This window comes from Pinus tabuliformis, chromosome 9 (genome assembly GCF_031772625.1).
Source record: "Pinus tabuliformis cultivar Carrire ecotype Pingquan chromosome 9, CPIR1, whole genome shotgun sequence".
Lineage (NCBI taxonomy): Eukaryota > Viridiplantae > Streptophyta > Pinopsida > Pinales > Pinaceae > Pinus > Pinus tabuliformis.
In genome coordinates, this window is record NC_142307.1 from 506,775,699 (window position 1) to 506,780,855 (window position 5,157).

General features: G+C 32.4%; 1 pseudogene; it reads right to left on the reverse strand.

Annotated features, from left to right (window-relative positions):
• Positions 1-453: 453 nt before the first annotated feature.
• Positions 454-2,260, reverse strand: LOC149149429 (LOB domain-containing protein 29 pseudogene; annotated as a pseudogene).
• Between the last annotated feature and the right edge of the window lie 2,897 nt (positions 2,261-5,157).

The following is a 5,157-nucleotide window of genomic DNA, read 5'->3' on the forward strand; positions in this document are numbered from 1 at the left end:
ATTAAAATTTAACTCAAAATTAATGGAACTTACAATATCCATTAAATTTTAAAAATAAATGTATATATACATATTTATTTCATCTATTATATACACATTTATATACATACCCTGCAAAACAATTTGACGGGCTGCTATATGTTACCACAGTCAAATTTACGTTCTTAAAACTTAAGAGTGCGTTATACATTTATATACATAACCTGTAAAAAAATCTGACGGTCGCTATATATTAGCGACGTCAAATTTACGTTTTGCAAATTTAAGAGTACGTGACTCTCTCCGTTCAATGCTAATTTAAAACTGTTAAATGCGTCCTCGAGGACGTCAAATTCCATGGCTACTCTGGTATAACGCAGAGTGTACATCCTTAAAAGTGCTATATTTAAAATAATGGCAGAATAGTTAGGAAATACTGCTGGTTAAGACGTGGTAAAAAAACACCGTGGCTACTCAGGTTGACTTGTTTCTTCGAAGAAGAGCCGAAACCAAATCTTGCAGATCTCCATCCTGGTTGTTGTTGGGGTGTCTCCGCTCATATAATGGCTCGGCGTCGTGGTCAACATCCGTTACTTGAGCTGTAGACAGAGGATGAATTCCCCTTTGAATGAACGCGGAAAAATTGCTGCATGAACCCGCCTCCTCCCTCACCTCATCATTACAGTTATTAATTGCAGCGTTGTCGGATGGGATCTGTTGCAACTCTGGCCGAGGATTCAAATAGGGTTTATCGTAAGGACCGCTGCAATTGCTATTCGATATTAAAGATGGCAATTTGGATTGCGTGCCATTTCCATATTCAGGATTTGGTGAAACCCCGTCTGAGCTGCTACAGGCTGCAAGCTGAGAATATCCAACAGCCAATTTTCCTTTCAAATTCGCAACCTGCCATGCAAGAGACAATTTCAGGAATCTAAGGCCTTATCCATATTAAATTTTCTGAACATTATAGAGACCCATGAATTCAAAACTCTATAATATTATTACTATGTCTTGGAACTATCGATAGTATTCAGTATCTAGAATAAATATGTATCTAGAGACAATTTCAGGAATCAAAGGCCTTGTACATATTAAATTTCTAAACATTATAAACACCCATGAATTCAAAACTCTATAATATTACAACTATGTCTTGGAACTATCGATAGTATTCAGTACTATGTATCTAGAGAGAATTTCAGGAATCTATGGCCTTATCCATATTAAATTTTCTAAACATTATAAACACCCATGAATTCAAAACTCTATAGTATTGGAACAATCGATAGTATTCAGTATCTAGAATAAATATGTATCTAGAGAAAATTTCAGGAATCTAAGGCCTTATCCATATTAAATTTTCGAAACCTTATAAATACCCATGAATTCAAAACTCTATAATATTAGAACTATGTATACACTTTCAGGAATTTAAGGCCTTATCCATATTAAATTTTCTAAACATTATAAACAACCATGAGTTCAAAAATCGATAATATAAGAACTATGTATGGGAACTATCGATAATATTCAGTTTCTAGAATAAATATGTATCTAGAGACAATTTCAGGAATCTAAGGCCTTATCCATGTTAAATTTTCTAAACATTATAAACACTCATGAATTCAAAAGTCTATAATATTAGAACTATGTATTGGAACTATATAATGCATAATATTCAGTATATAGAATAAATATATTTTTATTCTATGTATAAAAATAAATTATTTTTTGTTTCATAAATAATGTGAGTGTTGAAATGATTAAGATATCCAATCTAACACGACAAACCAATGTAAGATACTAACAAGACAAACCAATGTAAGATACTGAATTCATTGATAGTGAATTCATTTGAATGGTTGGTCTGATTGTAAAAAAATCCCTTAATTCTCAACAGAAATAAACTCCTTTAGTCTAATGTACAACTTCTAAAGGAATTTGATATCATAGGAAGAAAGTGAATATGGAGTTCAGTTGCAGCTGATAAACCTACCTGTTGCTGAAGAGCATAAATATGCGAAACACAGCCATAAACAGGATCCTGGAGCCGAGCCTCTGCCTCATACAATACGCTAACTACTGCATCATATCGTTCTTGAACAGGCAGGTGCATCAACAGCTTAGAAAAGTTGCTCGCTCCGAAGACCTTATGTATAGCACCAAACTGGGGTGCCCCCATTTCGTCGGAGCAGAAATAAGGCGCGAATACACAACCCTTCACACACTTTCTCCTCAGAAACTTGCACGCTCCGCAAGGCGCTCCTCCGCCCCCCATATTTATACTCTCCAGACTTCTACTGAGCGTTCGGATTTCTCGAAAAGGATTCGAGCGGTTGTCAGTCCCGTCGCATGTAAAAACAAGGGAACACAAGTTGCAGAGGACCAGAGAAAAAGCTGAATAGGCAGAACCAGAAGTATGAAGAAAATGGCATTACAGACTGGCAATTTATAAGCAGTTGCTGAAGGATGCGCCCAGCTGGGTGGGTGGGGCAGCCCAATGAGAGCCAAAGAATTTCTCCGACGGATTAACAAATTTTTTCCGCAGTGAGGAAGAGGTTGACTAACAATCATTTCCGCAGCTGATCAGTTACAACGTGGCTCTACTGTTCCCTGAGAGGGATCCATAACAAATGGCCTCCATGTCCAGTTTCTTAATTCTATCAAAACACCGGCCCTACAAACTACAAGCTGTCTAATCAATCGCAACAATATTTACAAATTATGTTAAGGCCAGGAGACAGTCACACCTGAAAGTTGAAACCACCCGTCCAATTATCATATAATCCTAATGCAAAAGCCAAGCCGCTGCAGAATGTTGTACCTTTCTAGAGTTTTATACACACATTGGATACTTATTTTAGTTGTATATAATTGAACTCGGACGTAGGCGGTTTCCTTGACCGTTTTGGTACATCATTCTTGCAGAGAAAATCTTATAAATTATGTACGGGATATCGTTTAAATGTTTTATACATATACATCTGGATTCTCCTATTTCAATTTGCTATTTAAATACGTTCAAAGTTTGGTGTAGTGCCGGAAAATGTGGGAATGGCGCATTAGTTTTTTTTCTTTAGTGCAGCAAGCGTGCCCAAGTCTTGACAGAGAAAGGGAAATTAAGAGAGGAGCGTGCGTCTTGATGATGTCCTCCGTTGCAGGCCATCTCCTTTTGACTGACCAGAAAAGCTTAACAGAATGTGGACCTCCCCTGCATTGTTGAATCTGGCCCTCCAATTGTCTTCCAGTCATGGCCGGTAAGTTGAATGTTGACTCTCTTTATGACACAAGAATTCATTTGAAATCCTCTTTTTGACCCCTTTCAAGCTCAGCGGTGGAGCCGCATTCTTTCTTTGGTTTTAAATTTTGAAGACAAATTTATAACACGGAACGGCAAAGACCAATTTGAGTGCTGTAGGACTTTCAAAGATATGCATGGACTTTTTTGTGCACCCCTGGATACCTATCTTCTCCAATGATGACAACATGTGTTTTTTTATCAAAATTTAAAAGACCAATTCATCAGGCAGACTGATCTGATTACTATTAATCATATAATTAGACAACGGAGGCTTTAGTAAGGGCCAACTACATCGTTACGTGTGGTTGTTTTTCAAAATTAAAATAACGAATTGATCGAGCAGATTGATTGGATTATTATTAATCTTGTAGTTAGGTTTGAGTCTCACGGAGGCTTTAGTGGGGCCAACTACAGTTTTCATATATTGAGTAGTGGGAATACATTCTGTTTCATATATTGAGTAGTGGCAATACATTCTGTTTTTATTTCGTGGTAAAATAGTACTAGTACTAGTTTAATATGTAATTAAGAGGATTAACTTTTTTAAGGTGTAAATAATTTTATAATGTAAAATTCGAAAAAATAATCCAGTTGTTTTTGGAGATTTTTACTATGTTTATAATCTTTTTAATTATCTACCGAAAATCTTGAAACACAACAGGATTATTGATGGATGATGGAAATCTACATTCTTATTTGAAATAATATTTCTATCTAAAAGTATTTGGTTGTATAAATAGATTTAATGACTTGAAAATCTTCTTGGACACTTGTCTTGTATAATTTATAGAGCTTAAACTAGCAGTTTCAAAAAATCTTTTTTGTGTTTAAAAAGAAATCTAACAAAAAAATATCCCTAGAAAAAGAGAAAATGTAAAATAGTGAAATAGGTTTTAACCATAATTTTTTTTCCCAATAGAATTTTTATATTTAGACAGTGAGATATTATATTTGTACATAGTGAGATGCCTTCTCCAGTACACATGCTTTGCAACAGGGTGAAGTTTGAACAAATACTACCTTACTAAGAAAACCCTTTCCCAACATTCTCGAATCATTTATTTATGGCCTCCATTTATTTTTATTTTTATTATTTTTATTATTATTATTATTTCAAATTCAACATATTAATTTTATATTAAAAATTTTAATTAATTACACATCTTCGTTTTATTATTCCTATAGAAACTAATTGATTTTTTTTGTATTTCAATTACTTCTTCTCCTAAACTAAAATATTTTATTACGGTCAATATTATATATATACACACTCTTTATATATGCAAGTTTTATTAATAGAAATTAATTGACATTGATATTCAAGTATTTTAATTAAGTTTGGTATTGAAATATTTTTAAAAATGTATATAGATAATATAGCTATTTTTATGCCTATAATTGATTTTTTAACTTTAATTACTTTTTCTGCTAAGCACTGAAATATTTTGTTAGGATCAACATTATATAACACCCACTTTCTCTATAATATACGAAAGCTATTCTATATAAATTAATTGATATTGATATCAATATATTTTATTTAAATTTAGTATTAAACTATTTTTTAAAATTTTTAAATTATAAATTTTAATAATAAAAAGATAAAATATAAGAGTTTTTTTTTCTTGTACTTTATTTTTTTTTCAATTTGATATAAATTTAATATCCATATAAAAAAAAATTATACATGGTTAAAAATAGGTGTAAACGTTTACTTCTCCTCGTTATTTTGCTTTTTATTTGCAGAATATTTATTTTTATTTATTATTAAATTTGATATAAATTTAATATCAATGTCAAAAAGAATATTTATGATTAAAAATAAGTGTAAAAGTTTACTTCGCCCCCTTATTTGTTTTTTTATTTAGAGAATA